This window comes from Rhinolophus hipposideros, assembly GCF_964194185.1.
Source record: "Rhinolophus hipposideros genome assembly, chromosome: 6".
NCBI lineage: Eukaryota > Metazoa > Chordata > Mammalia > Chiroptera > Rhinolophidae > Rhinolophus > Rhinolophus hipposideros.
Window position 1 is genome coordinate 62768785 of NC_138052.1, and position 23868 is coordinate 62792652.

Consider the following 23868-nt stretch of genomic DNA (forward strand, 5'->3'; position numbering starts at 1 on the left):
CAATGAGGGAGGACACATCACATGGGACACTGACGGTACCCACTCCAGGCATATTGACTACATTTGACCTTTGATTCCATCTCAGGGCTCTCCATGGGGCCCAACAGCCATTACAGTTTTTCAGGTTATGGTGTTTCTGTTCCTGTCTGATCAGCCAACTCTGGCTGCAACATTGGGGCCCTTGAAACTAATCCATCTCAAGTTTTTGGCTGTCTGGACCATTTGCAGTCTCACAATGGTGTGCCTTTTATCACAAGCCACTCAACAATAGGCTGACAGTCGCAGTGTGTGGTGGCCCTTCCATGCTCCGTGCCATCCACAGGCAGTGTCCCGTTTTGTTTAGCATTGGAATTGCCTGCTTGATGACTGACTCAGTAACATCTCCGACTCTCCCTCTCTCCTCTCCTCCTGGTCCATGCACCTGAGTAAGACGGTTTGCTCACTGAATGCAATTTGATCCCCGAAAGGGGATCATTATCTCTCAGCTGCTTCCTGGGTAATTATTAGGATGCAAGGGGTAGGAAGTTAGAGTCCTAATTAGAAAATTTATGACTCTACTCTGTCCATTCCCAGGCACGATGCTTCTACTTTTTGCCTAAAGGCAAGCCCAGACCAGCCTGCTTGGTTCACCTACTATTGCTATGAGTAATAAACTGTCTTGTATCATTGATTTCTTCTAATTTTCTTATTTCTTCTACCAAAATACATAAAATGATGGCAGGTTCATTTGTCAGCTTGCAAGTCGCGTACAACATCAGGCTCTTCGTAGTTCTTGGCACTGGCCCCGCACTGAGCAACAGCTGTCCAACAGCTGTCCCAGCACAGAGCTCGGCATAAGTGAGGCTTGTTTTTCACCTTTCTGCCCAGCAGTGTCAAACTGACGGTGATAGCTCTGCTATCTGCTCTTACGGTCTCAGCGAGATTATATTAAGAACATTTCGATACAAAATGGAAATGAGAAGGCTTCAGGCACTATTTGTTCCCTCTGCATTACCATGCAGGGGAAGAAACTGTGTGTTGTCTTTGCCAGGGCCATCATACTTACAGGGGCCAGGCTGTGGCGACCTATCAGTGTGTCCCTCAATGGCCTGTCCTTGGTGGTGACACAATGTGTACAACAAAGAATCTAATGCCAATAAAGACTGCATGCATCTCAAATCAGGGCTGCTTAACTGAATCTGATATTGTTGCTGATAGCTAGGAATATGTATCTAGATGTTGGGAAAGCCTCTGTTATACTTACTGTTGTGATTCAGCCTCCATGTGGGGAGATGACAGTTCAGGACGTTCCTGATACAGTAGGGATAACACTAGCTCACACGGGGAGTGTGTGTGTGTGTCAGTGTGTGGTGTGTGTGCGCTGCCTTACATACTTGCATACACGCTGTCTTTCAGAACCTTTTAATGACTCAAACACAGGCAGAGTGAAAGAGCTGTTTATTATCATTTACTAAGGAGGGTTCCTGAGGTTACCATAAAGCAAAACCTCAAAAGGTCTTTGTATTAGTCAGTGTGTGACAGTTCTGACACACGGTGCTTCACATGTCTTCACATGCATGTGACAGCTGCTGCTCATGGACACCTCGTTAGCTTGGGGGCCTGGAGGCTAAAGATCGTTCAAAGATAGACCTGGAATGGGTCGTGGGCAACTGGACTATGACATATCACTGCTGGTAAGGAATTTGGGACGATTCAATGAACACTTACTGAGTGCCTACCATCTGCAGGTATAGTACTACACACTGAGAACACACAAATGCCACAACGTGTGCCCATGAAAAGCTGTCAGTTTAGTGGAGGCACCATGAAGAGGCCTGTAAACTAATAATTAGTCTACATGTGGACACATGCATATAAGATGAGAAATGGAAATACAGAGAAGGGAATGACTAATCCTGCCTGGGATCAGAAAAGAAAACTGAGAGCGGAGAGGGGTTTCAGGGTCCACTGCTGTGTCTGGGGGTAGGGGGTTCTATACAACCCTGCATCCTGCACCCTGTGATGCTTAGACCTCTCCAGAGGGGTAGACAGAAAGGTGAACTTTGGAGTCACACAGTGTCAGGTTTGAATTTCAGCTCCACCATGAACATCCACTTAGTTATGTGATTAAGGAGGGAGTTTAACGTCCGTTAAACCTGGTCTATTTACTGTTAAAATAGGAATGATGGTATCATACCATAGATGCAGTTTCAACAGAAAACTTGCCAAGTGTACTTGCCAAGAAATAATGCTTATCATGGAGTTGAAGACAAACATTAAGATAAATTAGATTCCGTGCTTTACTTACACATTTCAGGTGGTACTTGTAGAAAACACAGAATAAGGTTTACATGGCCACATCTGTCAGCAGCAGGACCCAGGCCCCATGCTGGGAATCTCTGCAAAGCAAAGAAAAAAGAATTCTCTAGAAAAGTTCATCAAGTCTGAGATGCTGCTTATTTTTATTTAGGTCTAACTCTCCTTCTTTTCCATAGACAAGCATTTGATTGCTTGTCTTTTCATCTTTTCTAGCAAAAGATAATGAATATCACTGGAAGAAAACTACCAAGCCATGTATTTTCACCTTTGCCATAAACTTGTATGTAACGCCAACCCCACGATTGGACTGCATTGTTATCGCTATACTATCAAAATGTCAGGGGCGCTGTCCTTCTGGGAGGTGAGGGAAATCACCTTGATCTGGAAATTGGGAATACGGATTACATGAATATACTAATGACATGTACGGATCCAAATATACCCATCTCCCCATGAATATATATAGTTGGTATCAAGTCACTAAGCATAAAAATGTGGGTGTTTACAACTTTTTTAAAAAGGCATTATTTGCATTAAAAATATGTTTTCTAGTTTCTAAAAATGTCTGTGTAACAAGGTGGGAAAGTTGGGTTAAACAATAAGGGGAAGGAAAAGAAAGCACTGGAAAAAAAATGAAAAAGTATGCATACAAATATCATAGTCTTTTCTGTTCTCAACCTTTTATATATACGGGAGATGTACATTGTGTTTCCAGTTCTGACTTTGTTCAGCCCCCCAGTATCAGTTTGGCCGAGTCACTTCCCCTCCCTGAACCTTCATTATTCATCACCAAAATTAAGCAAGAGAGAGAAAAAAAGAAAGAAGCCAGCACCAGTCGGCCATGTAGCCCATCTAAGCAGTACGCAATGTCCCATCCAGCTCTAGCTTTCTATGATTATTACTGTTAAAAATATATATTAATTGTGTTATTTTCTACAGATTAATTATATGAGCTGTTGCTATTTTTTTTCTCTTGCCATTTTGTTTGTTTGTTTGAAGGATATTGGTAGGTAGTTTTGCTAAATGGTACCTTACGGTCGGGTTAAAATTTCTTGTGTGGTATCTGCCAACCTGACTGGCATTTCTAGTATCTATCAATTGTACTTTGAAAGCCTCAGATGCTGGTTGAAGTTTTAGTTGAGCCAAAACCCTCAAGTGGGTTTACCGTGGGTGGCTGCTGTTCATAAAGGGAGGCAGTTACCTGCCCCAAGAAGACTGTGGTAAAGAACAGTCATAGTCATTTCAAGCTGTGGCCAGAGAGATACGGGACTGGGTAGGGAGACAGAAGTAAGTGTGCCGCATCGTTTGCAAGAGAGAAAAGGTACTTGCCATATGTGATCAGTGGTATGTGAAAATAAAATTATGCTGAAGTCCCCTAAATCTCGTGATGCTAAATTTAAGACTCCTTTGCTCTTCACAAAACAGTTCTGTGGAAAGACGTTACCCACCCGAAAATTTCCTGTTGTTGTGAACAAGGGATTGGAAGGTAAGAAGAAAAAAAACACCTCTAACCAAAAGGGATGAAATAAAGAACGTGCACATAGAGTCATTGTAAAAATACACAGCTAAAACTTTCAGGATGGAAGGGAAAACTCATGGAGGTGCCCCACACAGTAGTTGAGAATCCTAGGCTAAGGCATAGCCACAATTCTAAACCTTTAGAATAAAATAAACAATCCCTCTGATTGTTTATCACAATGCTTCCTTTAGAACTTTTACTTGAGGAATGGGGTGGAGCAAAGAATAAAAAAATCCATTCTGAGCTTTCCTCACATCTCGTTTGAATGTTGGATTTCTTTCCTGGAACCGCCAATCTGTAAGGCTACCCGTTTACGTAGGATTCAAGGCCTTTTAGAGTTCAAGAATGGATCTATCCTACTTTTGTCCCAACACTGCACGCATGCACACGCACCCGCCGCATTTATATGTCCAGGCCAGTGTTTCTCAATCTCTGAACTATCGGTATTTGGGGCCAGATAACTCTTATTGTGGGGCTGTCCTGTGCATTGTAAAAGGTTTACCAGCATCCCTGGTCTCTACCCACCAGATGTCAGTAGCACCTCCTTTCTCTCCCCTGTCCCTCCCTTGTGACAACCAAAAATGTTTCTAAACGTTACCAAATGTCTCCTGGGGGACAAAATCTTTCTTGGTTGAAAAATCACTGCTGTAGGCTGAGATGAGGGCCTTTAGTGAGGGGAAAGAGAAGACTCAGTCAGAGGAGAATAATGGGCTTCCTCCAGGATTCTCAGGTATTTGTTCTCAAAGTTATTCCATTTATGATAAGTTATTCAAAGATGCTTACAAGCATTTTTAGAAAACCGACTTTATTCTAAGCAGGCCAATCTTACAAATAGTATTTAAAACTGTAAAAACTCATAGACACAGACAATAGTTTAGTGGTTACCAGAGGGTAAGGGGGTGGGGGGTAGGTGATGAGGGTAAAGGGGATCAAATATATGGTGATGGAAGGAGAACTGACTCTGGGTGGTGAACACACAATGGGATTTATAGACGATGTAATACAGAATTGTACACCTGAAATCTATGTAAATTTACTAACAATTGTCACCCCAATAAAGTTAATAAAAAAAACAACTGTAGCTTATAACTGCTTGTCTACAGAATGTCTTAATGGATTGAAGATTTGTCTTGAAGAATGTTATTGATTCATTCATTGTTTTCATAACTTGTGGCACTGCTAGCCTTCTACTTGGAATAGTAGCTATAGTTTGTTTTTTTTTTTTGCTTTCTTTCCCCAAGCTTTGCAAACTACTTTGATACACAGCAGAAAATCCATGTTAGCAGAATAAGTTATTTTTCACCGTGATTCTCAAAGAACCTATTTGGTCTACTAGTTACAACAACCATTTTTAATCTGAATGTAACTGAAGGACTGTTACCTCAATCCATTCACCATGCTGGCACACAGGCTTAACATATTTTGCTACCAGCAGAACTGTAGTTTGCATACAACAGTGACCTTACTGAATAACCTCATGACCGAACCTCATACATTCAGTGACTAGGAATTAATATACCTTAACCTGAAGTTTAGGGACATACCTCACTCAGTGTTTACATTTTACTTTGACTTGTATTTTGCTCCCAAAGAATAGAAAAACACTACGAATGGTGAGGTTTGTTTGATTTTTGATAGTAGCATTCCCGGTCCCCTCCTTCTACAATTCCTTTCAACCACCATTTATTAAACACTGACTGTCGGGGAGGATTTCTGCCAGTTTTAAGCAGATTTTATTTTCACAGTAAAATGAGATGTATTTCTTTTAAAACCGTGCTGTAATGGATCTTTTCTCCATTATTTTGATATTAGTGAAGATGAACTAACACAAAAGGTATTGGTTTCTCTATCTGTGAATGGAGGATGGAATTCAAGGAATAAAAGAAAAAGTCTACAAAAGGTAGGCTAGGTTTTTATAAAGCCAAATATATAGTATCATAAGATTAAAATGTGGTGAGAATTCCGTTTCCTATTGCTTTACTACTTGGCATCAAGTAGACAAAAAATCAACAACAACAACAACAAACCCAGAAGCTCTTGAGCTAAACTTTTATTTTCACCTGGATAGATGGCAGGCCCAGAAGAATGTCAGGTAAAACTCTTGAAATGTCTGTAATTTCAGATGAGTTCTGGAAAAAATATATACTTTCTGGCCTATAAATTATTTACCATATTTTTTCCATATTTGCTACTGATTTATTAGTAATAGGTTAAATATCAGTAAGTAGGAATAGCATAAATATTGCTGATGCATTTAATTTTTTTTAAATCTTAACTTCGATTCTTACTTGTTTTTAAATTCTGTCTCTTTTGTTAGGTGCTGGGCCTCTAATCCGGTGTTGATTTACTTGGATGTGTAGGAGTTATGTAAAATTATCCAACTGATATAAGCCAGGTGTTCGCAGCTCTTTATGCCTCAGGGACTGTGCTGGAAACTTTCCAAGAGTAGGTGTCTATGACCTATAGCAAGCATGACAAAGATGGCACGTGGGCCTATTTTCAGCATCCCTCAGGCAAGCTGTCTCTACAAACTCACCCACATCCTGGAAGCTCTCTGCCCCCCAAGCCCAGTCACATCCCCTGTCCCCAATCACCTGCAAGAGCCGTATTTGGTGCAAGCCAGCTCTAGGGCCCATTCCTGCCCCAATATAGGGAATGTGCTGGAGCACGACGGTGTCACACTCTTCCACTGCAGAGCCATCCTTGCTGCTGCCATATGTGTCGCTGCTACACCTCTAGTTGGCCCAAGTGGTACATAGCACCTAGAACCTTATAAAATTACTTGTTGAAGGTTTCTAAGCTCAGCTCTGTAGGTTACAGAAAATAATACATTTGCCATCTCTAACAAACAATTATTTAAAAAATATTCTCTCTTATTCTTCTTCTCATTCTTTTCTTTTATGTGGTTTCTAAGTCTTGTTTCTGGATTATTCTTTTCAAGGAGTGCTAAGAAATAGGTTAGAAAACCAACCAGAAGACACTGGGAAAGGAAAGCAGGCTTGCTAGAGGGGAGTATACGGGAAGGATTATCAGCATTAGCCTTGGAACGAGGCTGATGCTGCCAGAACAGAAATTATTTGTTTAGCGTAGGAATGTGTAGCAGCAAATCATGGAGCCGACAGTGGCCAGAATCTTAGCAACGCGTTCCCCAGCGCTGGCAGCCAGCAGTCCTGCCCCTGTCACTCACAGCTCTAGTGCCTTCCTGTGAAGGTTGCTCAGGAAGGAGCTGAGGAAGCACAAACAATTGTTACAGGTTGAATTGTGTCCCCACAAAATCCATCTATTGCAGTCCTAACCACAGAGTATCTCAGACTATGACCTCATTTGGAAATAGGGTCATTGCACATGTACTTAGTTCAGATGAGGTCGTACTGCAGTAGGATGAGCCTGTAATCCAATATGACTGGTGTCCTTAGAAAAATTTTGCCAGGAACCATATTGACGATGGCAGCACCACCAGATTTCTAAAACTTGGGGCCATCTTCCAGCTTTTTCCCAGAACCACAATCAATCTTCTCCTTCAGCTCAGCAAATCTGCAAGCAATGTGAGCTGTCTGACAGTCTAGCACAGGTGCTTATCCAGCACTGATTTGATCTGGATGGTTCAGGATAAGCGTCTGAGCCATGCAGCCAGCTGCTTCCATTGGTGGGTCATTTTCACTGTCACCAAACACTGCCACAACGAGCATCTTTGACAGACACATTCTTGACACTAAAGCCCACACTGTCCTCAGGATGAAATCCACTCAAAGCTTCTGGTGCATTTCAACGAACTGTACTTCAGTTGTAACACTGACGGGGGCAAAGGTGACCACCATGCCAGGCTGGCAAACACCAGTGTCTACACGGCCCCCAGGGACAGGACGACTGCCCCCTACAGGGGCAGCAGCAAAGGCTTGTCATTTGGACGAATTGGTGGCGGGATGCAATCTAGAGCTTCAAGCAGCGTGGTTCCACTGGCACTGCCATCTTTATGGTGACTTTCCATCCCTTGAACCAAGGCATGTTAGCACTTGGCTCCAGCATGTTGTCACCATTCCAACCAGAAATTGGCACAAATGCTACTGTGTCAGGGTTGTGGCCAATTTCCTTAATGCAGGTGCTGACTTCCTTAACCATTTCCTCGTATCTCTTCTGGCTGTAGGGCGGCTCAGTGGAATCCATTCTGTTGACACCAACAATTAGTTGTTTCACACCCAGTGTGTAAGCCAGAAGGGCATGCTCATGGGTCTGCCCGTTCCTGGAGAGACCTGCTTCCAACTCACCAACGCCAGCAGCAACAATCAGGACAGCAAGTCAGCCTGAGGTGCACCTGTAACCATGTTTTTGATAAATTCTCAGTGTCCTGGGCCATCAGTGATGGTCACATAACACTTGCTGGGCTAGAATTTCCACGTGGAGCTCTCAGTGGTGAGCCCACGCTCACATTCAGCTTTCAGCTTATCCAAGATCCAGGCAGACTGGAAGGAGCCCTCTCCCGTCTCAGCAGCCTCCTTCTCCCATGTTGTGATGGTTCTGTTGCTCCCACCACATCTGTCGCTCAGATGACCCGCAGTGGCAGCCTTGCCGGAATCTACATGTCCCATGACAATGACGTTGATATGAGTCTTTTCTTTTCCCACTTTGGCTTAGATTTAGCAGTGGTTTTCACTACACCTGTGTTCTGGCAGCAAACCCATTGCAAAAAAAGGTACATTGCAATACTTTCTAAACAATTCCAGAAACTGAGCACTCCAGATCACCTCCTTTTATAATTCAGTACAACAACATTTATTAACCTGACTATGTGACAAGACTTCTAAGCCATGGCAGTAGAATCAAGCATCAGACACAATCCTGGCCCTTAAGTAGCTTGTTGTATAGTAACTAATAAGGCCGAACTCGAGAAGCACTTTTCATTTATTTACCTAGAGGGGATTCTGTCCACTGATACCCAGGAACATTCAAGACTCTTGGTTACCAGTGATGGAAACACAAGTCAAGCTGCCTTAAACAAACAAATAAAGCCCTGAATAATTTGAGGGTTTCTGTATTGGTCAGGGTTCTCCAGAGAAACAGAGTCACATCAAAAAAAAACAAAAAACAAACTTCCTTCACATAAACATCTAGCCTGGTGTTCACCAAACCACTGGGCACCACAGCCTAGGCAAGCTGACATACAAAGTGAAGCACCGCAGGCAGAATGCGATCCAGGAGTGCCCCAAAGTCACCAGGAATCCACCCCTCCCCATCCTTCCCCATGACGGTTTGACCCATCTGCCAGTCCAGGCCCTGGTAAGCCAAGCACTGTGGCTGAGGGAATGCAGTGCCTTGTGTGGGGCCGAGAACGGGGCTGGTTTGCTACAGAGGAACGCTGAGCAGGCAAAGTCAGGAGCTGTTCATTACAAGGATCCCACCACCCAAGGCTCAGCGGGAGGTAGTTTGGAAGGAAAAGAAAACATTTGGTGCAAATCCAGTCCTTGGGTACTAAAAGGTGGGAAGGAGAAAGGAGACACCCTTTGGGAGAAATGAACAGTTCTTGCTGGAATGTCCTATATGTTCCTGCCGCTGGAGGCGGGCAGTTATGTCACTGGTCACCAGAGACCATGTGCTTCTATCACCTGCGCTTGATTTAAACTACGTTTTAATGTCATGAAATTTTCCTTTGAGGAAAATTTAGTTTTTCTCGTTGATTTAAAGCCAGTAATTCCTTTTCCTCTGAGCACAGAATTGCTTTTAATTATAAATGCATGACATTTAAGATTATTTAAATACAAATATTTTTACACTAAGGGGTGTGGAATGTGGGGTGTGGGGTGTGGGGATGAAAGTGATGAATTTTTTCCTGTGCAAAAACCCTGCTGGAAAAATATTTTCCCTTAATCATTGTTCTGAAAATCATCCATCTCAGGGATGCTTGTTATTTAAAATTAAATGGAATTGGCATTTGTCGAATTTTGACTAATGTAGCTGGACTTGTTTCAGGGATTACATAATCGTGACAAATGGGTCAGGGCCCAGTTATGTCAGGGAGTTAATAATGTATTGGTTTGTGTGACCATTGTTCACCTGCCTCTCCCCCCCTCGTCTCTGCTCCCACCCCATGGCTGCTCCCCCCACTTCTCTTCGCACAGGAAGCTCCCTGAGGACAGAGACTACTTCTTATTCATGTCACTCCCCAGGGTGGTCTCTGACATAGAGCATACAATGCTTCATGTGTATGGCACTGAACGCTGGTATCTGGGGAGTCAGGCATATAGGAAGGTAGAGAGAGCTATGATAGTTCTGTGACTTCTCAGAGAACAAAGCTCCTTTAGAACAAAGTGAAACGCATTATAACAACAGCTTTACAAATGTCTAGATGCACAGCGGCCTTTGTTGGCAGTTGCGTGCAACAAAAATCTTGCAGCTAATGTCTGTCACATATTGGAAACCACCTTTACACAAATTCTGAATTGTGTTTTCTACATTCCCTCTTTTTACCTTTTTGCTTTTAACTCCCCTTTTTTAACAACCTTCCCAATCATCCTTCTTTTTGCCATGTTCAAATCTCTCCTACCTTTTTCATTCCTTCCTCTTATCAAAATAGGAAAAAACCTCATTTTAATCATTTTTACTTGTAAATTAATCAACTGATTATAACTGGGAATTAGTGAATTTCATTTGACTTTTTTCTCTATTATAAATGAAAGAATGGGTTACACTCTGAAAGGAAATCCAGGTATACGTAAGCAGACGCGGACAATCCTTCTGTTCTCTATAGGTGTCTCCTTCCCTCTCTCCCTACACTTCTTTCCTTCTTGGGGAGAGGATGAGAAAGGGGCAAAATTGGGTCACCCTGGAGACTAACCTTCACAGTAAATGATTTGAATCCTTTGATGATGACCAGAGGGAATCAAATGGAAAAGGTGGTCATGGTCTTCGTCCTGCCCCACCACTTACTTCTGGGACCTGAACAGGGCTATAGATCTTGACAATCCATTTCTCTATGGATGGTAAGTCCACCTTCCCTTACCTACTAGGCACTTTAGGTAAACAGTATCTTCCCTGGCCTCTTTTACTTTCCTTTGAACACAAGACAGTCCCCTCCCCCAACTTTAACCCCAACATTCCCATCCATGACCTTTAACAAGAATGACCATGTAGCAACTCAATTAGTCCAACACTATTAGGAGTCCACAAACATATAGCTAATCTGAATATGATCCTGCAACAGGTTCATATTGTTTCCATCTTACATGTGTGATTCAGAGAGACTAGGTAACATCCTCGAGGTAACACAGCACTCAGTAGCCAAGTCAGGAATGTTGGGTTTTTTCAACTCCAAAGCCCATGTCAACTGTACTATCTTGCCTCCCACGGGTGTTTTAATGTTGTCGGGCGTCTGGCATTCATTTTCTTTTAATGGATAATATTTTTATTCTGCTGCCTCCTTTACTTGACGTTTTAGATCACATTCTCATGCCTCCCATATTATTTCTGTCTCCACTTGAATGTACCTTGGATACTTCACAATCCACATGATCAAAACTGAATGTAAAACTGCTCCTCTGTTCCCAGTCTTTAACTCAATCAGGTCAGTTGCTTACACGAGAAAACTGGGACTTTTGATTTTTCTCTTTTTCTCATGTTCCTTTTTCTGATTAGTTACCATGTCCTAAACTCTCATTTTCATTTCTAACTGTTCGCTCATTCAAATTTTCATGTTACCATCAAAATGTTTTTTTCCTAAAATACACATGAAAAACAAAACAAAATCTGAATAGCCACAGAAATCCTGAGAAAGAAAAACAAATGTGGAGGTATCATGCTACCTGATATCAAATCATACTACATGGCTGCAGTAATCAAAACAGCATGGTGCTGGCATAAAAACAGACACGTAGGTCAATGGAACAGAATAAATCCATGCCTATATGGCCATTTAATCTATGAGAAAGGAAGCAAGAATTTACGTTGGAGTAAAGACAGTCTATTCAATAAATGGTACTGGGAAAACTGGACAGATACATGCAAAAAAGAAAAAAACGAAAACTAGACCACCTTCTTATGCCACATACAAGAATAAACTCAAAATAGATTAAAGATCTTAAATGTAAGATCTAAAACCATATATACAAGAAGAAAATGTAGGAAGTAAACTCTCAGACATTATGCTTAGTTAATATTTTTACTGATATATCTCCTCGGGCAAGGGAAACAAAAGAAAAAATAAACAAATGGGACTATGTCAAACTAAAAAGTTTTTTTCACAGCAAAGGAAACCATCAAAAAAAAAAAAAATGAAAAGACATCTTATTGAATGGGAGAAGATATTTGCCAATGATACATACCATGTTTCCCTGAAAATAAGACCTAGCCGGACAATCAGTTCTAATGCATCTTTTGGAGCAAAAATTAATATAAGACCCAGTATTATATTATATATTATATTATATTATTATATTAATTATATTATTATGTTACATTATATTACATAAGACTGGGTATTATATTATATTATATTATATTATACCTGGTATTATATTATACTATATTATATTATATTATATTATATTATATTATATTATATGTTAACCTGATATTATATTATATTATATATATTATATTATATTATATTATATTATATTATATTATATTATATTATATTATATTATATTATATTATATATGTTATATTATAAAACCCAGTCTCACAGTAAAATAAGACCAGGTCTTATATTAATTTTTGCTCCAAAAGACACATTAGAGCTGATTGTCCAGCTTGGTCTTATTTTTGGGGAAACACGGTATGATAAGGGGTTAATACCCAAAATTTATAAAAAATTCATACAACTGAACCCAAAAAAACCAAACAATTCAATTTAAAAAATGGGCAGAAAATCTGAATAGACATTTTTCCAAAGAGGACATACAGATGTCCAATAGACTATGAAAACATCATCTGAGAAATGCAAATAAAAATGACAATGAGACACCACCCCACTCCAGTCAGAATGTGTGTCATAAATAAGTCAACAAACAACAAGTGCTGGCGAGGATGCAGAGAAAAGGGAACCCTTGTGCACTGTTGGTGGGATTGCAAACTGGTGCAGCATACTACAGAAAACAGTATGGAGGTTCCTCAAAAAATTAAAAATAGAACTACCTTATGACCCAGCAATTCCGTTCCTGGGTGTTTATCCAAAGAAACCCAAAACACTAATGTGAAAAGATATATGCACTCCTATATTCACTACAGCACTATTCACAATAGCAAAGATATAGAAACAACCAAAATGCCCATCAATAGACAACTGAATAAAAAAATTGTGATATATATATATATATATATATATATATATATATATACACATACAATGACAATGGAGTATTACTCTGCCATAAAAAAGAATGAAATTTTACCATTTGTGACAACATGGATGGACGTAGAGGGTATTATGCTAAGTGAAATAAGTCAGACTGAGAGACAAACACCATATGATCTCACTTATATGTGGAATCTAAAGAACAGAATAAATGAACAAACAGAACAGAAACAGACTCACAAAGATGAACAAACTGATGGTTGCTAGATGGGAGTGAGGTTGGGGAGATGCGTGAGAAAGGTGGTCGTCACAAAATAGTCACGGGGAAGTGAAATACAGCATGGAGAATATATTGAATAATGTTGTAAAGACTAGGTAGCGTGTCAGACTCATGGTGGGGGGGATCACTGCATAAATTGCATAAAGGCCTAACCACTGTGCTATACACCTGAAGGTAATATAAAATAATATTACATGTGAACTATAATATATATATAGTCACAGGATATAAAGTACAGCATACGGAATATAGCCAATGGTATTGTAATAGCTATGTACAGTGTCAGATGTGTAGTAGACTTATTGGGGTTATCGCTTTGTGAGGGGTGTAAATGTCTAATCATTGTGTTGTTTTGTACAATTATTAGAAACTAATAAAAAATAAAAATAAATAAAATACACATTTAATTATGTCATTCTCTTGCTTATAAATTCACAGGATGAGGTCAGAATTCCTTAGGATGGCGGAGATGACCCCACTTACAATCTGTCCCCACTTACATCCCTCTAGCCTCTGCCACAATCTTCACTCCCTGTCCCGTGCCCAACCCACTAGGTCCTTTGAGTCTATGCTTTTGCACTTGCTGAACTTTCATTTTCTTTTTGCATGTGGTCATCCCCTAGTCACACAAAACCAGTTCAAATGTCAGACCCGCTGTAAAACACTCCCTGACTGCTCCGGAAAACTTGGTCCCTCTGCACTTCCACATGCCTTGATTATAAGAACACACACCACTGTGCTGGGAGTGTCTGTTGCTAGTGCACACCTCTCACTCCTACTAGAGTGAGATCTCTATGGGTAAAGATCTAGTATCTTCTGTGCTTAGAACTCAGAAATCTTGCACATGATAGACCCTCAATAAATGCTGTTGAGCTGAATTTAACTGAACTGTTTCTAAGGAACAAGGAGCTCATAGTGGTCACCTTCCAGCCTTGTGCTTTAAATACCTCCTCACAAGTAAGCTGAAGTCCGAGCAAAATAGGCAAGATTTCAGAGTTTGTCTTTTCTGTCTGTGACCTCTTCTTGTAGTTAGTTCCTTTTTCCTGCCAGTAACAGCCCCTCCAAATTTTAGACTCTCAGTGACCTCCTATATTTTTGGTCTGTCCCTTTCCCCAAATCAGGAAGGATCTAGAATCATCACTTGTATCCCAATCGAAACTCCCAGCTGTGCTACACACTAGCTGGGATCCTGGCAAGTTTTTAACCTGTCTGAAATTGTTTCCTCATTTATAACATGGAGATGATAAGACCTGCTTTCTAGGGTTGCCATGGAGATTCAATAAGAAACTCTAAGTAAAGTATTAGCACAATCCCAGGCCCATAATAATGGCTCAATTAGTGTAAAAACTGCCTTGTTTACAATGATATCTTAATTCTTCCCAATGCATTTACTTAAAAAATTGCTATTTAATTGCGGAATAAATTATCTCTTATTAAAGAAACCTATTTGTTCAGTTAATATCTATTGATTATTTAGTGCCTTGCTTCACACCTGGGAACACAGGAAGAAAGACGATTCCCACACCCAGCCGTGGGATTTCCCACCTCTGTGATAAGATCAGGGGTATAGGGGCTTACAGAGTTCAGAGGAAGGCACCTGCCATAGCCTAGTGACAGGTGCTGAGGGAACATTTCCCAAAGAAGGGGTCCACTAGGGCTGGAATCAGCCAGAGGAGTGCAATCTTGTCAGCGGAAACAGGAACAAAGAGACAGAAGTCAGACAGGGTTTGACAGGAGAAGATAAATGACAAGTCATTTGGTTCAGCTGTAGCTTGGGTGTATTAGGAGGAGGTGAATCGGAAAGATGAGGCTCGAAAGATAAGCAGGTGGCCAAATGCTCCAGGGCAATAGCAAGCGGGTGGGGAAAGTGTGGGCTGGGTTCTTCTAGCCTAGCAAATCTCAACGGTGTTTGCATATTTGAATCATCGGGAGCTTTTAAAAATGCGGAAGCCTCAGTCCCTAGCCAATTACATACAAATCACTATGGGTGCAACTGAAGCATCATTTATTTTTAAAGCTCTCAAAGTGATTCCAATATGCAGCTGATATTGAGAACTGTTATAATCTAGCCCCTGAAATCACACCAACCCTAATTTGGCTGTGAAGGTAACTGTCATGCAGGGTCTCTGGTCCCACTCCCCGCACAAGAACACAGGATATGGTGAGGGCAAAAAGGAACACCCACGGAGCCATGGATAGGCGGTTCATACCTCTATATTCTCACTGGCGGCTGGGTTGGAGATACAGGAAGCAGGAGTCACACGACCTGCAATACACCGTCAGCTTTTCTGCCAACCAACCAAACCCCTACCGTAGCCACCGCAGTTATATTAGTGGCTAATGGCCACCGCAGTTATATTAGTGGCTAATGGCTAATGGCTAACGATGGCCACCCAGCCACAGCGGATGGCTGTCTGATTACAGCTGATGGCTATCTAATAACCGAGCCAGCACCTTTCCACTTGAGGGCGAGAGCCTGGAAACTGCTCTCTGGGACTCTGTCCCCACAGTAATTTAATGTAATCATAGGGGAAACTGAAAGCACATCTGATCTTACTCCTGTATTTTCTTAATTATTAATTAATTTCTTATTGTGGTAAAATATGCATAACATAAAATTGATAATTTTAACTATTTTCAAGTGAACAACTCAGTGACATTAAGTACACTTACGTTGTTGTGCAACCATCGTCACCATCCATCTCCAGAACTTTTTCATTATCCCAAAATGAAACTACCCATTAATCACTAACTCCCCACTCCTCCCTCCCTGCAGCCTCTAGCAACCACCATTCCACTTTCTGTCTCTATGACTCTGACACTTACTCAGGTAAGTGGCGCCATACAGTACATAATTGTCCTTCTGTGACTGGCTTATTTCACTTGGTAGGTTTATCTATGTTGTAGTCAGAATTTCCTTCCTTTTAAAGTTGAATTATATTCCATTGCATGTTACCACATTTTGATGCATTCATCCATTAATGAGCTTTTAGGTTGTTTCCACCTTTTGGCTATTGCAAATAATTCTGCAATAAACACTAGTATACAAATATCTGTTTGAGTCCCTGTTTTCAATTCTTCTGGGTATGTACCCAGAAGTGGAATTGCTGGATCAGGTGGTAGTTCTATTTTAATTTTTTGAGGAACTTCCATATTGTTTTCCACAGTGGCTGAACCATTTTACATCCCCAACAGCAGTGCACTAGGGTTCCAATTCCTCCACATCTTCACCAATACCTGTTATTTTGTTTGGCTTGCTTGTTTGTTTGTTTAATAATAGTCATCCCAATATGTGTGAATTGGTATCTCACTGTGGTTTTGATTTGCATTTCACTAATGATCAGTGATGTTGAGCATCTTATTATGTGCTTATTGGCCACCTGTATATCTCCTTTAGAGAAATGACTAAGTAATTTGCTCATTTTTAATTTTGCTTTTTTTGTTGTTGTTGAGTTATAGGAGTTCTTTATATATCCTGGATATTAATCCTTTATCAGATATGTTATTTGCAACTATTTTCTCCCATTCCATGGGTTGCCTTTTCACACTGTTGATAGTGTCCTTTGATTCACAAAAGTTTTTAATTTTGATGAAGTCCAATTTATCTATTTTTTTTCTTTTGTTACCTGTGCTTTTGATGTTAAAACCCCTGCGTTTTATAAATATGCACACTCAGTCCTGCAGGTTGGGCTCCCCAGGAAACAGACTGAGATGGAGACTAGGGTATAGAGCGTATTAGGCAGTGCTTTCAGCACCATCCCCTGCGAAAGGGAAGGGAAAGAAGCATCGGCAGAGGGAGAAGTTGAGGTGTGACAAAATCTCAAAGAAAGCTTCGATAATCCACACAGTGAACTCTGGAGCTGAGGTGGATCTTCAGAGATGTTCTTTGTTAGGATTAAGGGAATGGCCTTTATACTGGAGCAGTCATTGGTTTTGGAGTGCTACAAGAAGGGACTGTAACTGAGGGTAACGGAGCTCGCTTTAGCCCAGGAAATTCTAAAGAAGGCTGACAGCTAAGGGCAGTGGGCCACCAGTACCACTCCTGACATCTGGGAGAATAAGGCCTTCATTCCTGGAAGGGGATGTGGGTGACATATCGCGTGATCCACTACAGTCCAAAAGAGGTTTCCTCTTGCTAGCTTCATTCTCCTGGTGCTGGGGTGCTATTTGCATTTTGCTGTAAGTTAGAACGGAATCTAAGGTCTCCAGGAATCCCCAGCCTAGAATAGCAGCAGGTGGCCTATTCTCTCTAGGCCACCCGCTCCGCGCCATTCTTCACCCTCCGTTTTGGCATTCCTGATCTCTCTCTTCCTCACCTACAAAACAGAAACAGTACTGTTCCCTTCTGTTGAAGACTGCAGTTTAATGTCATGGACCAGATTTCCTGCCACCTCGAGGCTTTCATCGCCCAAGACACAAGGAGCAGGAATGGGAGGAGAAAGCAGGTGTACAACTCCTGCAGTATGGGTAGACAGGATGAGGGAATCGCAGACGGATGTTGGGACAGAATACTTAGGCACAGAGAACCCCAGGCCGGGAGCATAGGCTCAGGTACAGAGGGGCCGATGCTGAATCAGATAAACAGGTACAAGAGGATAAAGTTAAGGAAAAAGAATGATGGTTAAGCAGTACTTGGCATTAGAGACATAAGTAACATTGATCTTAGTTTTAGATGTTGAAGAAATGGCAAAATGAGAAGAAAAAAATACAAAGTTAATATTTATGTCCAATTATCATGTAGTACAATAATTCAATATATACTAAAACGTGTTAAAACTTAACTGTATTAAAATTAAATCCCAAGTTGTACTTGATTAGAACAGTTAACTTATATAAATACAGGGCTTCATAAATTGTGGTTTATATAGCTTGCGGATCTGCTCACAACCCCAAAGCATCAGAGGGAATATTCACTGCAGTGCATCCTCTTTTGGATTGAAAGAAACCATTTTTGGATCCCTTCCATGGCCCCCTTCGCTTTCACAGATACAGATGCCATGCGCGGAGTTCCTAATCCTAAACTCTGAGACTCCTCACAAAAATTTCACCTTAATAATTTTATCTGTGTCCTGTAACTATATTTTGTGGGTAAACATTTTTGGTAAACATCATTTTAGAGTATTCAAATAATTGGATGCATGAACACTTATAAACATCTGAGCCTTTAAGTAACCCATTCCACTTCAATTGTAATTAAAGTCCACTACCCAAGGCTTTTATGTCATCTGAAGTCAGGCTATATTTGGTGGCTCAGTAATCTTTTCTTTTTCTGAGAAAGTATTCTCTATTTGGAAATTGTTTAGGGCAATCCAGATGTAAGAACAAAAGGTGGATTTTATATTCTTCTGTTCCCTTACTAGCCCTATGGTTTTAAGGATACCAGAATTTACCCCATTCCACTCTACAGCATCCCACTCTACCCCAGCCCCAAACTGAATTACCCTTATCAGAGAGACTAGGAATATACACTGATAGAAGAACATACCTGCACACAGTTTCCATTTGACCCCTATTTAGTTTCTGGCTGTCATTTCCATTTCTTTCTCTGATCCTATTAGTACTCAGTACATCCTCAGACTAAGAGAACATAATGTTTCTTGTGGGAAAGTTACTCGGAATAAACCTCCAAACACAAATTCTTGGAAAATAACAAGACTATACATTTTCCAAAACCAAGTTTTGATATTTCCTTTAGGCTAGTGCCTGATTTCTCTCAGGAGAGCCATGTGAGAATAGAACGATTCTTTGTTTGCAGTAGAGTCTTCTTTATTCTCATCACCATGATTATTGCTATTAAATTTTGAGCCTACATTTCTGTGATTCAGTCTTGGAAATGGTTTTTAGAGCTTCACGATCATCTCCTTAATTGTTTCCGTTTTTCAGGCTTTTACTATGACATTAGCTACTGTCCTTCCTTAAAATGTCTGAAAATCAGGATTGAAATTTTATTTCAAGTAGCTAAATGGAAATCCCTGTTCTGAGATTCTTGGAAAGGCCACATAAGAAGCCTCCAAAGATATGCTACTTCATCAAAGAGCTAGGTCAGAAGCCTGGGGTCATAGAGTTAGGTCAGAAGCCCAGAGTCATAGAGCTAAGCCAGAAGCCAGGGGTCATAGAGCCAGGTCAGAAGCCCAGAGTCATAGAGCCAGGTCAGAGGCCCGGGGTCACAGAGCTAGGTCAGAAGCCTGGAGTCATAGAGCCAGGTCAGAAGCCCAGAGTCATAGAGCCAGGTCAGAGGCCCGGGGTCACAGAGCTAGGTCAGAAGCCTGGAGTCATAGAGCCAGGTCAGAAGCCCAGAGTCATAGAGCTAAGCCAGAAGCCAGGGGTCATAGAGCCAGGTCAGAAGCCCAGAGTCATAGAGCCAGGTCAGAGGCCCGGGGTCATACAGCTAGGTCAGAAGCCTGGAGTCATAGAGCCAGGTCAGAAGCCCAGAGTCACAGAGCTAGGTCAGAAGCCTGGGGTCATAGAGTTAGGTGAGAAGCCCAAGACATGAGCAGACTCTCCACTTCGCTCACAACTTATCAGTGTGATGACTCACCAAGGCTTTAGCAAAAGCATCCGCCTTTCCACTGTTTTGTCTGATTGTTTGCTTAGTGCGCCCCAAATTACATATGAAGTGTCATCTGCTTTTGTCTACCAGTTCTTCACCTTTTTGCCAGGTGATCCAGGCAGTTCCTTAGTTCTTACCATCAGTATCTAGCCATTCTTGGACTCTCCAGGCCAGCATGGAGCACTACAAATATATCTCTCATATACACCCAAACTCCCCAATGAAACCCGAAAAAGGCATAGTACTGTTGTGAGTTTTCATGTATCCCAATCCCTTTTTCTTCCACCATCTCTTCTTCCCTCCCTTTCACCAAGCATAAGTTATTATACAAGGATAAATGATATCATTTTTAGACAAAGGGGATCAATTCCCAGTTACTTAACTTCTAACATACTCGCTGATTGAGTTATACTTTCATCTAAAAGCAGAGGAAGATTCTTTGTTAAATTTCTTTTTATTCCTACAAGTCTTACCAAAAATGTTACGAGGTGGTAGAATGAAAATAAGCAAAGAATAATGTCTTCTATCAGAGGTAGCAAAGCTGGTTCTCAATTCCAACAGCAGAATTGGTCTTGCTATTAAAACTCACAGCAACCCCCGTGTTACTCGGCTCTGAAAGCACGTAAGGTGGACTTCAAAGATTTTTTTTTATGTTATGGTTTGCTTTTCAGATTGTAATTTGTCACGCATACATAATGCAAGGCTGAGCAGAGTCAAACCTGATGTGTGTGCAGGGTCAGTTCCAGAAAACAGGACACATGTGGTGTTTCTATTCCGCCATTTATGGGAGAGGTTCACGTGGCAGCAACAGTCAGTACTTATTGGTCCCTGGGCATTACACATAGCTAAAGGCAAAGGGCTACAAATTAGGAGTGGGAGGTGAATACTGGCCACTGGGAAAAATGGGAAGTAACAGGTAACAGGAAGTTGGTGACAGCAGTCACCTGAGCCATTTCATTAGTTCTGCCATACTGTGTCTTCCCTGGCTGGGACGGGTTTACCTGGCTGGCGAGTCCCACATTGGCTCTTAGCCTCAGCTTCTTCAAAATACCACGTAGGACCTGGCAGCTCTTATACTGTAAACTGATAATGCTTCATCATCATCACCATCACCATCAAATCAGCAATTTTTTTCCCCCCAGGATATGGACCAAGTCCTAATTTCCGAGATCCACTGAGAACTCTCAGTTGGATTTGATGTCTTTTCTTCTTAGAAGTTCATTGAGATGGTTTTCTGGAGTTGACACCCTTACTGACTTTCTGCAACTTATTTTATATAACATTTGTGGCAAGTGTGCTATTGAAATGTGTGTACAAATCTATTGCATCCTACAATCATAAGGATAATATGGAAAGAAGCTATTATATTTACCTACCACAATCAGTTGTTTGTACTCGTGTGGTGGAAGATAAGGAAAAATACTTGAAGATAGGAAAAGAGACATAAAACAAAGTTCCTTCTGCAACATGCAGTCTTTTCCAGAAAAATAGATAACCTGTCTCTAGTGGGCATTGTTTCCACATATTACTACAATGCTGAAAAGGACATGAAGTCCTACGAGAACTTTCAGATCTCATAAATTTTAACAATTCAGCCTGCCTATCATTTAAAGAGAGCTACACAGGGAACTTCCTCAATCTGATGAAAGTCATCTACAAAACAACCCACAGCATCATAGGTGATGGTGAAATACTAGACGCTTTCCCCTTAAGATTAGGAAACAGACAAGGATATCCACTCTTGCCCCTTCTGTTCAGCACTGTACTGGAGGCTCTAGACAGGGCAATTACGCAAGAAAAAGAAATAGAAGGCATCCAGATTGGAAAGAAAAAAGTAAAGCTATCTCTGTAGATGACATGATCTTGTATATAGAAAATCCTAAGGAATCTACTAAAAAATATTAGAATAAACAATGCCAAAGGTTGCAGAATATAAAATCAATATACAAATATCAATATATTTCTATACACTAGCAATAAACAATGCGAAATTGAAGCTAAGGATACAATTTCATTTACAGCAGCACTAAAAAGAATAAAATAAGAATAAATACAGCAAAATAAATAAAAGATTTGTACACTGAAAACTCTCAGACATCATTGAAAGAAATTAAAGAAGATCTAAATAAATAGAAAGACACCCAGGTTCATGGATTGGAAAACTTAATATTGTTAAAGTGGTGGTACTCCCCAAATTCATCTACAGATTCGATGTAATACATATCAAAATTCCAGCTTTTGTCCCCCCAGAAATTATCTCTAGTCCCTCTTTCAAAATTTACTACAAAGCTACAGTAATCAAGACAGTGTGGTAGTGGCATAAGGATAGACATATAGATCAATGGAATACAATTACAATGCCAGAAATAAACCCTCACATTTATGGTCAATTGATTTTCCACAAGGGAGCCAGCCAATACAATTTAAGGGGACAACTAGATACCTCCATGCAATATAATGAAGTTGGATCCTGACCTTGCATTGTATAGAGTAATTACCTCAAAATGGATCAAACACATAAATGGAGGAGTTAAAATTACAAAACTCTTAGAAGAAAACATAGGAATAAATCTTTGTGACCTTGGATTAGTCGATGGCTTCTTAAATACGTTACTAAAAGCATAAATAATAACAAAAGAAGATAAATTAGACATCATCAAAATTAAAAACTTTTGTGCTTCACTTCAAGAAAGTGAAAAAACAACCCATAGAATGGGACAAAACATTTGTAAATCACATGTCGAATAAGGGACTTGTACCAGAATATATGAAGAATGCCTGAAATTCAATAATAAAAATAACCCAATTAAAAATAAGCAGAGGGCTTGGATAGATATTTCTTCAAAGAAGATACACAAGTAACCAACAATCATATGAAAAGATACTCAACATCATTAGTCATTAGGAAATTACAAACCAAAACCATGACACCACCTCATACCCACTAGGATGGCTATCATAAAAAATTTGGACAATAATAAGTAGACAAGAATGTAAAGAAATTTTAACCCTTATTCTTTGTTGGTGGGAATGTAAAATGATTCAGTTGCTTGAAAGACAGTTTTAGTTCCTCAAAAAGTTAAACACAGAGTACCATATGACCTAGCAATTCTCATCATAGGTACCTATCCAAGAAAATTGAAAACATATTTCCACACAAAAATGTGTACACTAATATTCATAACAACATTATTCATAATAACTAAAAATAGGAAGAACCCAAATGTCCATCAACTGTGAATGAATAAACAAAATGTGGTGTATCTATGTAATAGAATATTGTTTGGCCATAAAAATGAGTGGAAGTGGATGAACCTTGAAAATATTATGATGAGTGAAAGAGGCCAGATACTGAAGACCACATATTGTATGATTACATTTACCGAAAAGTTCCAGAATAGGCAAATCCATAGAGACAGACAGGAAATCAGTAGTTGCCAGGGCCTCCAGGGAGGGGGAATGGGGAATAACTGTTAATGGGTATGGGGTTTCTTTCTGGTGTGATGAAAATGTTATGGAATTTTTGCTGATGGTTGTACAACTTTGTGACTATGCACACTTTGAAAAGGTAACTGTTTTGGTATTTGAATTACATCTCAATAAACCTGTTATTAAAAAAGAAAGAAAGGAAGAAAGAAAAAGAAAGAGTGGTACAGAAACTAATGTGTGCTGGTTAAGTCACGTCCTCCCTGACAGCCTCAGTGCTGTCAGGTACTTGCATTTATTAGTTTGTGTTTAGCTGTGGTTTTTACTTTCTTTCTTTCCTTTTGTTTTCTTTTTGTTGTCTTTTTGTTTCGTTTTTTTTAATTTTGAGGCTTCTATCTAAGTCATGCAGCTAAATAGATTCTCAAACATGTGTTTCCAACATATCTGAGTTCATGACCAAATGATCTGGATTAGAAACCATGACCAAGTTCATTTTAGTCATAGATTAA

At 40.3% G+C, this 23868-nt stretch overlaps 1 long non-coding RNA gene across 1 annotated transcript in view; it reads right to left on the reverse strand.

The window, feature by feature from the left end:
* Positions 1-2287: 2287 nt before the first annotated feature.
* The window catches only part of LOC308499114, a 41748-nt gene continuing 20167 nt past the window's right edge, over positions 2288-23868 (reverse strand). Inside the window, exon 3 of the long non-coding RNA XR_013993543.1 lies at positions 2288-2378. This is a non-coding gene — a long non-coding RNA (uncharacterized lncRNA). The remainder of the gene's footprint in view (positions 2379-23868) is intronic.